We start from the raw sequence: 13,709 nt of genomic DNA on the forward strand, positions 1-13,709 counted from the left end.
CTGAGCAGAGCAAAGAGAAGCTCCTTCCTGTCAACTGTAGAAAAGCCTAACAAAGGCAGCTGTTTCTAATTTTAGATTCATTGCAACTTATGTGTAGTAGAATTTATACAATGTTCCTTCCTAGTGACCTGTGGTAGAATTTATACAATGTTCCTTCCTAGTCACCTGTGGTAGAATTTATACATTGTTCCTTCCTAGTCACCTGTGGTAGAATTTATACATTGTTCCTTCTTATCCTTCAAACTACAGCAGCTCTGTTTCCACTCTCCAGGTGATTAAAGCAACAATAAACTGTGTCACATTTCTATTCCACCACCATGTCACTTGAGCATTTTTCTCTCAAACCCTCAATACATGTTAGGAAATGATTACTAATTGTAATTATAGATTGTAAGGAATATGAATAATTTTGTAACAAACAAGAATTTATTACTTGCTATAATAATCTGGCAATCTGTAGTAATAATAAAGACTTAGCAACAATTTATTTAAAATAGGTAAAATACCTACTATATATATTACAACCAGTTAGTTTAACAAGAATTATTCTATATTTTAAATACTATATTCAATAAATGAAGTAAAATCATTTTTAAATTTAAAATCTCATGTTAAACAATTCATTATCTATCATTTTTATACAAATAAATGAGATTCATTTAATCAACTTTAATGACTAGCCTAATCCCTAGGAAAAAGAGCATGTTACAGGAGCTTGAAGTCACTAAGGTTTCTGGCAAGCTAAACTGATTTATTTCTGATAATAATGCTAGCGTGTCAAAACTTGGCAAAGACCTGCTTTCCTACTGCTTTACGAAATTAAAGAAATACTGCAGTTTGACAAAATGTAACATAATCAATTAATTTTTTAAGCCCTAAAATTAAGACTTAATGGTGTTAAGAAATTTTTCACTCAATAAATGCATTTGGCTTACAATATCTAACACCTTAACTAAAACTTTTAATGCATTTTGTACTTGAACTTCCAAGCATGACTTAAAATATTAGCACCTAGATTTACAATCTTAATTTTAAAAACTAGACTACTTTTAGTGTTCATGTTAAGAAATACCTTCACTGTGTTTTCAGTACTTTTAATCATAAGGTTTAATAAGCATTACAAAGAATTTAGTATAAAAGTAAGTTTCTGCCATATTGGCCTAATAGTTTCATGCATTCTGATCTTCTGTACTAAAAAAAAAATAAATAAATAGCAATCATTATAACTTTGCCCTGTAAGCTGCTATTTGTGCACTGAGCATCAGAGTAAACTATTAGGCATTTTGCCCTACTGTAACGAATTCTTGTAGGATAAAAGTGTACACCTATTGATTTATAACAAGCAAAATCTACACTTCCCATACCTCACAGAAACCTCAAGCAGCTTTTTAATGTGTTAAACACACAGTGTGTAAAAACCTTGTTTAAAAAAAAAAAGAAAGAAAGCAACTGTTGATCTTGTGGTAAATGAGAGCTTAGACGATCTTAAGTTTTCCTTGATTTTTCATTCCTCTATGGACAAACAGAAGCATTGTTTTCCTCAAGATGTCTTTTGCTTCAATGTGAAAATTCTTTACGTTTCACTAGTAATTTTACTCCAAAAAGCATCCTTGCTAACTTTTCCTCTATTGAAAATACAATAGAGGCATGAGTTAATTTGTATGGACAACATCTTATAATTTTATTTTTATATCTATGTGCTTTCAATCTATGCTGTCGGGCAGAGATGCTACCTTCTATAGTCAGTCAAGTTAACTATTCAAAGCATAAGGTTCATAAAATTCAGAAATTTGTATTGCCTTTCTTGTTCTATTGACAATTTAGTAAATTTATTACTTGACCAAAAAGATATTCAAACTTATTAAAGAGATTAACTTTTTTACAATTATGCTTTTTAAAAGACTCTATTCTATACTTGACAACAATGTCAGTCATATTAATGTAAGTTTTTCATCTCAAAAAGAGCTACAGCAAAACATCAGTTCTCCAGGTTAAAACTGTGGCTTCCCCTGTCAGTCAGGTGCTCCAATGGAAAAGCAATTGCCACATAAGTGTGACAACCCTAGTTTGACTCCTGACCCACATAAAGAAAAAACATTCCACAAAGTGGTCCTCTGACCTCCAAACATACTGGTCTTTGAACATGTATGTACACATGTATGTACACAAAATAAAAATATTTTGTAGTCAGACTCAGGAATCAACAATCTAAAATTTAAGAAAACAATTACTAGAATTTTATTACACACAGAATCTGAGGCTATATTTCAAAATGAAGGTATACATCAAGCACTGCTTATCAGAAATGCTTGGGATGGAGGATTTCAGATCGCTGTAGGTATTTTGGAATACCTGTATATATTTTATGGCATAACTTGCAGATGGGCCCAATTCTAATTAAGAGTTTCATCTATTTCATAAACACATAATCTAAAGGTAATTTTATGCCATATTTTTAATGTGTCTGCATCTGAACTGAAACCATCACATTAGGTAAAGTGTAGAATGTTCCTCCTGTATCTTGTCCAAAAGCTTTCAGATTTAAGAATATTTGGATTTTAAGATGAAAGATGCTTGAGATATTTTAAAAAGTGTAAAAGTAGCTGAAAGAGGAGGCAGGTTGCAAAAGGTGATAAAAGAAGAATATTTTAAGAGACCAAAAGAGAAAACAATTATACTGAATTAAATAATAGCATAATAAAAGTACCACTGGTGAAAACTACTACAGCATATTCCAGAAAAAAAGAAAATTGTTTGGCAATGGGTCTCTGATCCTACTGCACGTAATGGCTTTGTGAGAGCCTAGGCAGTTTGGATGCTCACCTTACTAGAAATGGATGGAGGGGGGGGTTCCTTGGACTTCCCACAGGGCAGGGAACCCTGATTGCTCTTCGGGCTGAGGAGGGAGGGGGACTTGATGGGGAAGGGGAGGGAAATGGGAGGCGGGGGCGGGGAAGAGACGGAAATCTTTAATAAATAAATAAATTTAAAAAAAGAAAAAAGAAAATTGTTGTTTGGAAGGAAAGCTGTTTAGGAAGTTATCTTGGGGCCATTATACAAGGTCTGAAAACGCCAGCAGAAACACATGAGCAAGGGAACAACAAGAAAAGGACGAGCCTCCAAAATCACCAACAACAGAGTTAGAGTATAACATGCATAGAACGGGCTGAGGAGGGCTCAAAGAACAGGAGAGCATTGCCGTTGCCCTGATACTACAGAGGGTCTGGCCAAAATGATTGCAGCAGCCCAGCAAAGGGCAAACAGCTGGGACAGGCAGTTATAGCTACTTACAGCCACAATCAACAGGACACATGAGCAACCATGAAAAACAGATTACCTTCCATAAAGGAGATATTTACACACTGTTCAAAGTACATAAACAAGGGCCAAATGGCAAGAATCTGGGGGTAGAAAATTCAATAAAGCAAAATGAATATTCCTCATGAATGTTTTTATTACCAGAAAATATTTAGACTGATGGAATTTTTTGGGAGTTTTTTGTTTTGTTTTGTTTTCTTGGTTTTGGCTTTTGAGACAGAGTTACACTAACCCTGGCTAGTCTGGAACCAACCTGAATGGTTTCAAACTCAGAGACATCTGCCTTTGCCTTCCAAGCGCTGGGATTCAAGGCATGAACCACCATACCTAGCATCTAAGATAAAATTTTAAGACTGATTTTTCTAAATCATCTACTTTATATATCTTAGTTAATCCACTGCATCTTCCCACTAAAGCATCTTTTTGAATAGTTTCATTTATGGGGAATTAAAGAGCCCTGGATTACAAGACCTGAGTTCCCACACCACTTAAAATGAAGTGTGATGGCACCAGCCTGGTCAGGAGGGTCAGAGGTTACGAGGGTCATCCGTGGCTACACAGTGGGAAATACCGAGTTTAGGGTTAACCTGGTTACATGAAACCATTTCTCAAAAGAGAAACCACATAACAGCAACACATAATGCATATATAATAGAAAACAAAAATATCGTCCTTTGCTTTTTTTATCCCAATAATTCATAGTGAACATCTATTCAACTCACTATATTCACATCTTCATTCTTTGTTAATGGCTGCATAGTTTTTTGTTGTTGTTTGGCTTGGGGTTTTTTTTTGTTTTTTTTTTTTAAGATAGGGTCTCACTATGTAGTTCTGGTTGTCTTGGTACTCACTCTGTAGACCAAGCTGGCCTAGAACTCACTGAGATCCATCTGCATCTAACTCCCAAGTGCTGAGATGAAAGGCATATGTCACTACTTCTGGCTCATAAATATAACATTTTAAATTAAGATTTTTAAAATATAGCAATATTAAGAAATACTGACAAAGTATAAAATAATTAAATCTTTTTTATAGACTCAAATAGCTTCGAGCTATATTTCAAGATCACCTTGGAAAACTGCAAAAAAGGTTTCTATTTCTTAACTTAGTATCAGAAGCAAATGTTTTTTCTGACTAGAACAACTTTTCTTCCTTTCCTAAAATTAAATGTGAAATAAGTAAACAAAGCAAATCTTTGGAGAGTATTTTCTTTACAGCTCAGTTTTATTTGCATGTGTTCTTGAATGCAGACTGCTTCGGAGACATGCATATTGAATCCAAAGAAGTGATGTGTGAGCTAAAGTTGTAATAAAATGACATCTAGTACTAACATAAGAGAGAAAAATAAGGAAACACAGCTAGTCAAGGGCTGGAGGCACGCAGCTCGATGGCTCAGAGGACTTGCTGCTCCTCCAGAGGACTTCAGTTCCATTCCTACCACCCACATCTGGAGGCTCACAACCTCCTGTAACCCCAGCTCCAAGGAACAGAACACACTCTTCTGGCTTCTGCAAGCTCATGCACACGTGTGGCATTCAGACACACATACACAAGAATAAAAGTAATAAAAACACATCTTTTTTTTTACGGACTTAAAATACTTAAGGGTACTCAGCTTCTAGAAAAATACAAATAGAACTATGAGTTAGAGCTAACAAAAAAATTAATTTGAAAACTGAACTTTCTCTAAAAATTATTCAAATAATGAAAGATATGCAAACTGACTGGCTGAATATATTTGAAATATAGACATTGTACCATTAAAGTATAAAATCTATTAAAATACTAAAATACATTTGCACATATATGAAAAGAATGGTATCATGGTCAGAAATGCAATAGTGGCCTTATTACTGATATAAAGGCTATGATCTCTTAAGAAAATTCATTTTTACACCTGAGAAGAGCTGAGGAAATTCAATGAAAATATTTCTCACCATCCTCATTACTTAAAAAACAAAAAGTGACAATAACCCTAAGTGTCTCTACCCTTCTGTCACACAGTTTTCTCAACCCCAATGAGATGTACCCGGGTTTTCAAGCATGACAGTTTTGCATGTCACCAGCAGGTGGTAAAAGGGGCTGTCATTCCTGTCACTGCCACCGATATTAGCTCTTCCACTATCAAACCCTGAAGGATCACTAAGATAAAAGTGAGCTCAGTCTGTCTGAGAGAAAGGTCATTTTCCTCTCCCTGCTTCCATGAAAGCAATGCTTCATGTTCTCCTGAGAGACGTTAGCAAGGCAGACTACAAAACATATCTGCCAAGTTTTCAAAATGAAAAGAAAAAGTGGCACAAGACAGAATAATATCATGAAGAAATTACTTTCCCTTTAGAGAGTTATAAACATATAATACTTAAAGTAGGTGGAAAATTTTAATTCAATATAAAAGTTTTGTGTTAATGCTAAGAAAATAAGAACTCTGACCACACTAAAAATAGACTGGGAATGCAGAAAAAATACAAATACATTAGTCCTTTATATTACTCATGATTCCATGATACATCCTATATAAGGGTAACTTTTATTGATATACAAAATATATGCTAACTGGATAGAGAAAACTATTTGTATTATTTATGCCATAGGGCCAGCTAACATAACAGAATTAGCGAGGCATGATGGGGCACATTTTCAATCTCAGTAGTCAGACAACAGAGACAGGCAGATTACTGTAAGTTTAGGTCCTCCTGGTCTACACATAGTTCCAAACCAGCCAGTTTTGTGTAGTAGATCATGACTCCAAAAAAACAAAAAAGAAAAAAAGAAGCCAGGTGTTGGTGGCGCGCGCTTTTATTCCCAGGACTCAGGTGGCAGAGGCAGGCAGATCTCTGCAAGTTCAAGGCTAGCCTGGTCTACAAAATGAGTTCCAATATAAACTTATGACAACTGTATAAAGCTTTCATAACTATATATACAACAATAAATTGATTATAAAAATGAAAACTTTTATATTGTCTTCCCCCAAAAAGTACTTAACACACACTGACTCATCAGAAAATAGTAGAGGAATTGAAAGTGAACAGTTTTTCAGTTTCTGATCTTAGTTCCTGTATACTAATGATTAAAACAGTGTTACTCAAAATGTAGTCATCCTATATAAGAATCCTCTTCAAAGCTGGTTTAAAATGCCTATTCCTCCTGGGCCAGCAAGACAGCTCTGTGGGTAAAGGGACTTGCCACCAAGCCTGAAGACCCAAGATCAAACTAACCCAGGACCCACATAGTAAGAGAGGACCGACCTTCACAAGTTGTCCTCTGACCTCTCTACAGGCGTGCACGACACATGCACAAATACACACACGCACACATGCATGCACACACACACACAAATATAATAAAAAATGCCAACTTTGGGGCCCTTTTGACTTTCTCAATCAAAATCTCTAGGATTTTAGCCATGGAAAGTTCATTTTAAATAACTACTTTCAAATGTTCTGACTGCTCAAGTTTCAGAACAGCTGACTTAAAACCATCCAGCGCTCAGGGTGGAAGTCTGAGCACTGCAGAGGCTGGGGCACAATTATCACTGACTCAGGGGCTGCAGTCTCAGTCTGAGCAACACAACAACAACAAAAACAAAAAACCTTCTCAGAGAAGGGAACCACTAATTTCATTATCAGAAGACTAAAGTTTCAGGGCATTCAGTTTCTAATAAATGAAAAGTTACAGATGTGGTACAGCTCAAATTGAATTCAATTCATATCAAACTACTTCTTGAAGAAAAAAATAAACTTATTAATATTAACTACTTAACCATTCATACCATAATCAATCTACCAAGACGTTAGCTTCCTAAAGACATAATTTTTTTTATAAATAAAACATTTCCATTAAAAACCATACATTCATTAGGCATGATAGTACAGGTTTTCATCCCAGTTGGAAGGGCTGAGTTGAAGAAAGATCACAAGTTCAAGGCTGGTGCCTATCAGTGTGTGGAGGGGTGTGTGGTGCACATGTGTATTGAGACTATAAAATGGTACCACTATGAAACAGGACATAAGCTACTACACTATTCAATAATATAAACCACTCAGCCAAAATAGCTAAATATAAAAATCTCATGACCACTGTTTGTCATCAATTTATGGTATTCTGACCATAAAATGCTATTCTTGAATATCTCTACTCTTTTCAACACAAAACTATTAAAATATACTGAACATAGAGAATAAGAATTACCTCTGGAAAAGCAAAATAAGTACCTCTGCAACTGGGGGTTGAGGGGGTTGGGGATGGCTGGAGCGATGGCTCTTCAGAAAGAGCACTGGCTGTTCCTGCAGTGAACTCAGATTTGGTTGCAAGCACCCACATGGTAATTCACAACCACCTATAACTCCAATTCAGGGAAATTCAACACCCTCTTCTGGCCTCTGTGACTACTAGATACAAATACATATGTTGTGCAAACAACCATATACAATATAAGAGACTTTTTTTAAAAAAATTACTCAAATATAACAACCACAAAACAAAAATCAGTCTCCTTGTTTGTAAAATCATGGCCAAACTGACTTAATTCAAGAATCAATTGTATCCAGGCTGTGGTGGTACACGCCTTCAATCCCAACACTCAGGAAGCAGAGGCAGGCAGATCTCTGTGAGTTCAAGGCCAGCCTGGTCTACAAAAGCTAGTTCCACGACAACCAGGGCTGTTACACAGAGAAACCCTGACTTTAAAAACGGAGGAGGAGGAGGAGGAGGAAAAAGGAGGAGGAAAAAGGAGGAAGAAGGAAGAAGGAGGAAGGAGGAGGAGGAGGAGACAACAGAAGCTCTTACCTGACTTAGACCATATCCTTCCTCCTCTTCCGTTACCTCCCAACCTTCAAGCCTTTATTATTTAAGAGGAATAGATAGACTGACTGGCTTTAAGAAATACCACCCAGCTGGGCGGCGGTGGCGCACACCTTTAATCCCAGCACTCAGGAGGCAGAGGCAGGTGGATCTCTGTGAGTTCGAGGCCAGCCTGGTCTACAAGAGCTAGTTCCAGGACAGGAACCAAAAGCTCCGGAGAAACCCTGTCTCGAAAAATAAAAAAAAAAAAAAAAAAAAAAAAAAAAAAAAAAAAAAAAAGAAAGAAAAGAAAAAAAGAAATACCACCCAGATATCTTCCTTTTCAAAATTCAAAAACAAATTACCGGGAAAGATACTGTTTAATATGAACCACGTAGTGCAAAAACGCCTGAGCCTAGAGAGTTAACATTCCAGAATGCTATTCTACCCTCACACTGAGTTGGCTGCAAGAAAATGACAAGCAAAAGAACTCAACTTTCATTATTAACTAACTTGAAAAATCTACTTGCCTAAAACATAAGATTCTCATTGAGACATCTGTACACTGAGACTGAGTGGTAGAGTATATGCAATCAGAGCAAAGATGGAAAAGAAGGGGAGGGGGCAAGGGCAAGGGGAGGGCATGCATATTTGATGAAAAGCAGAAATCAATCCTATCCTACTTGGGTTGGAGAAATCAAACCTAAGAAATATTTTGAAATATTAAACAAACCTTAAACATGACCTCTAACCAAGAAATTTAGCTTCTAAAATTTACCCTAAGAAAACAATGTGACAGGTCTTCAAGGATGGTCAACAAAATAAAGGTAATAACAAAAAAATATAAGTAATCAAAATAGGTAACAATAGTAAACTATAAAATTACTGGATAGTTTACAAGATCATTTAGCTAACTCAGTCCATGTTCTGTTGTTATAACAGAATCTCTAGAACTAAGTAATTTATAAAGGAAAGAATTTGATTCACCTCATGGTTCTAGAGCCCAGGAGTCCAACAGAAAATGGTCTCATACTAAATGAAAACATAATTTTTAAAATAAGATAGAGGTAAAGGAGTGATTCCCCATGTGAAGAACCATGTTCCCTGTAACTGACCCATGCCCACAGTAAAGGCTTTAATTCCTCTAAAGGAGCTAATCACCTCTTAAAAGTACTGATCTCCAGCAATCAAATTTCAACATGAATTGGGAGAAGAGAAGCTATATGTAAGTCACTGCATTAGCAGCTAAAATAAAAACACATGTTCCTGTGAACTGACATGGAAGTGTGTCCACACCGCAGAGTACAAGATGGTATGTATGTCAAATGTAGCAGTTTTTAGGTAAGCAGTTTTAGATATAGAGGTTTTTAGGAGGTTAACTTTCTAAATTACTAATAATGAATCTAGATAAGAACTTAAGGTTTTTCAGTATTTAGAAATTAACATATACCTCAATTTTCTAGTTTTCACAGCCTATCATTATTTGACAGTTAAAATGGTTTAGATGGAATATTAATAGGTCCAGCAAGATAAACACTAGGTAAAGACATTTGCCACCAAACCTCACAACCTGAGTCTGATTCCCGAGGACGCCTACAAGCTGTCCTCTGAACTCCACGTCTGTACCATGCCACAAGCATGGCACAGAAACACAAAAATCTTTTAAACTGCAAAGTTCTAGAGAAAAAAAATAATGAAGAAAATGAGGTAACATTCATGAAAAGGGGTATTAATCATAACATTAAAAAATTTTAAGTGGTAAATATAACTTCCACTGGAAAATCTACTGTACTTCAATTTATAAAATTCACAAATTCATATACTCTTTTGTCTCAGAGCACAAGCTGTAAAACTCCAGGAAAACAGCTGTAAGGGGGGAGGAATCTATATATAATGAGTAAAGATGCTCAAATTATCATTTTAAATATTTGAGACTAACTATAGACTTTATTGAAGGATTATTTATTTAAAAAAAAGAAGAATGAATATAAAGGAACTTTTCAGTCATACACAAAACCTAAAAGTCTACAAATTCTACAGTAAATTGGCAACATAACACATAAGTGACCAGAAATATTTCAGGGAAGTTTTGTGCAAGTAGATGCACATGTGTGTGGATAGGAAGGCCAGAGGCCAAGCTTGGATGCTGTTCCTCAGGAGACATCCACTATGTCTTTTGAGTTAAGGCCTCTTTCTTCCTGGGACCCGGAGCTCATCTATTAACACAGGCTGGCTGGCCAGAAGCCTAGAGATCCTGCTGTCTCAGCCTCTCTAGCACTGGAGTTACACACACAGCCATCAGTTCTGGCTTTGGGGGGAATCTAACTCAGGTCTCCACACTTGTGGCAAGTACCTTACTGACTGAGCCATCTCCCCAGCCCTCAAGATATATTTTAAGAGAAACAGAAATCCAGCCCTTACTGCTCTAGCTGTTTGATCATGAAACTGCTGCCTCATCTCAAGACACTCTATCCATCTCTAAAATGACATTACTTCAAAAGGCTGCTGGAAGAAAGTGTCATGGGCACTAGCTCATGATTTAAGTAAGGATCAGGACTTGGCACCTAGGATCAATACAGCACTTACCGTATTATTGTGGAATTTGTTTAAAAACAGCTAACAATGGCATTTCAATTCAATTAGGTGACATAGTCATTTTTAAAGGAATAAATTATAAAAGAAATTTACTATGACTTCTTCCCTTAATAGATACATTAGGAACTTGGTTTTCGCTTTTCTTAAGCTTATTTTTTTATTTTATATGCATTGTTTTGCTTGCACATATGTCTCTGTGAGGGCTGGAAATGAACCAGGGTTCTCTGGAAGAGTAGCCAGTGCTGTTAATCATTGAGCCATTTCCCCAGCCCTTAAGTATTTTTTATTATCTTTCAGTACCCATCTCTAACTTACTCTGTGGAATAAGACTTCAATATTTTATTCTCAAAAAATAAATCTGTGAGAAAAGCTAGGTGTGTTGGTCCATTTTTGTAATCCTAGGACTCAGTAAGCTGAGGCGGGAAAACTGTAAAGAATCTGAGATCAGCCTAGGTCACACAGTGACCTGAAATGCAGTGTAAGTCCCTATCTGGAAAAAAAAAAATCCATGAAGAATGTACACATAAAAGTAACAACTTTTTTTTCTAGAATTGTAAATGTGCTTTTGAATGCAGAGAGTAGAACACAACCACAGAGTGTGACATGTGCCCAAACTGACTGCTAAAATGTAACAAAAACTTAGTTTTTCCAGTCCTAGAGAAAAATGGATGAGAGAAAAGCAATCTTCGGAGGCCCTGCTAACACACTAGGCATGGGCAAAGGCAGTCTATAAACTCTGTCTCAGTAAATCTCAACGGTGTTTGAAATGGGAGAGAAGTTCTTCAAATCAGGTCACCAAGACAGAAGGAAATGGAAACCATGATCTAAATGGTTTCAAAGCTCATCTCTTCCTGTCTCCATCTAAATTTCACAGAAGAAATACTTGTAGTCATTTCTGCTATAATTTTATGATAGTCTCAAGTCTCTAAAGTGTTAGCAATGTATCACTTTGATGAAAGAAGAATTTCTGAACACTCTGTTGTTCTGACCATTATGTTAAAATAACTAGCCTACAAGCATACATTCAAGAAGATTTATTCAGTCATTTACTCTCAGTGAAAATCTTTCTAATCAATCCTTTTTAGCTTTTATTTTTCATTACTACAGTTTAACTTACTTTAAAATATCAATTTCACCACTTAGTGTTAAGTAGTAATTTTTCTACATCAATTAATTAGGTGGTTATTCTTAATGATTCTCAAACTTTGTCAGAAGACAATATATCAGCAAAGTAATTTTATTTACCCCCTACCCCATAGTTACATTTAGTATATATGGAAAAGAGTGGAGTGTTTCTTATTTTGTTTTTCGAACAAGAGATAACCCTGGGTATTCTTTCAGCCCTGATAGAGCTGGAGAATCTATATTACCATACAGGGAATCCCAAATAAACACTAACTGTCATACTCAACTGAAACTGGTTATACAAGTCTCTTCCCAAATCAAGCTTTAGTGCCTGTTGGGATTAATGAGTCCCGGCCTTCAGTTGCTTTTCCCTCCTAGAACCTTCTAATATAAGTTACTAGAAGCTGTGCCTAGTTAGAGGATCAGAGGATCACCTGTTGACCATTAACTGCAGTGTATTTAAGTCTACATGGTGTTAATAAAGATGGGCTTTCTGAACCAGCGTTTGGAGCTGCGTGTGTCAGTCTGTCTCTACATCCATGTCTTCAACTTCCAGCCCCTTGCCCGAAGCTTGGTAACTGGGTGCCAGTGCACAGAGCGCAGACATGGGGGGCTCGGTGCGTGGTAATTGGAGGTCTCCACCGAGATAGCGGCAATTGGAAATCCCAGCCAAGATATCGGAAAAGGGAATGCTGAGAGACCACCCTTGGAAGCCCCTCGGAGAGAGGTAAGCAGACAGCGTCATTCCTGGCCAACAGAGACATATAGAGGAGTGAAGATGGGTGGTATCTTTTCTTCGTTCAGAAAAGAGTCGGACATTAGGAGTTTGATGATTTAGAGCTAGTGGAGGATAGTGAGGAAGATTCATCAGAAGAAGAGGAGATTATATATAAGGAATTAAAAAATCTCTTTAAAAAGCTGAGGAAACAGAGTAAAAAAAGACTCACATCAACTCCCTCGTCCTCACCGGCTTATAATAATGAAGGTTGGTGGTCTTATTTATGTAGGGGCTCTGACACTGAACAAAACAAAGGAGTTTGTTTCTGTCCTGTACATATGGTTGCACCAGTGATGGAGTCGCCAGGCATTTTGCAATACAATTTAAAGAAATGAAACAATTAAAGGAAGCTGTTGCTGCATATGGGGCTCAAGCACCCTTCACGTTGGCCATGGTAGAATCTTTCTCTGCTATGAATTTAACACCAAGTGATTGGCAGCAATTATGTTGTGCTGTCTTATCTGGGGGAGATTATCTCCTATGGTGAGGGGAATATCAGGAAAATTGTAAGCAAACGGTCCAATTAAATGCTCTAACGGGCCAAGCTCAATGTAATTTAGATATGTTAACTGGGGCTGGAATTTATGCTGTTTTGCAGCAAAAAAAAAAAAAAAATCTTTATGATCCAGGAGTATTCGCCCAAATAGCTGCAGCTACCACTAAAGCTTGGAAGGCCCTACCTAACAAAACAGCTGGGGATCAATTATCAAAAGTTCTACGAGGACCGTCTGAACCATTCCAAGATTATGTAGATAGACTGTTACAAATAGCAGGTAGATTGTTTGGAGATGAGACAACAGCCATGCCTATGATAAAACAACTTGTATTTGAAAATTCCAATAGATATTGTAAGGAAGCATTATGCCCTTGCCAAACAAAGCGTTTAAATGATTATATCAGGATATGCAGAGATATAGATGGGAATTTCATTCAAGGCCAGGTTATAGCAGCAGCTATTCAACCTCAGAGAAACATAAGAGAGTGATGTGGGAGTGTTATATATCAATCTGTTTATTTCACTGGTTAAGTAATAAACAAACTGCTTGGGCTCATAGCTTAGAACATAGGTGGGTGGAGTAAACAGAGCAGAATGCTGGGAGGAAGAGGAAGTGAG

General features: G+C 36.6%; 1 protein-coding gene across 1 annotated transcript in view; it reads right to left on the reverse strand.

Annotated features, from left to right (window-relative positions):
* Positions 1-13,709, reverse strand: part of Cog5 (component of oligomeric golgi complex 5) — a 253,334-nt gene that overhangs the window by 184,330 nt on the left and 55,295 nt on the right. The gene's annotated exons all lie outside the window — the stretch shown is intronic.

The sequence above is a fragment of the Microtus ochrogaster genome, chromosome 1, assembly GCF_000317375.1.
Source record: "Microtus ochrogaster isolate Prairie Vole_2 chromosome 1, MicOch1.0, whole genome shotgun sequence".
In the NCBI taxonomy this organism is placed as follows: Eukaryota; Metazoa; Chordata; class Mammalia; order Rodentia; family Cricetidae; genus Microtus; species Microtus ochrogaster.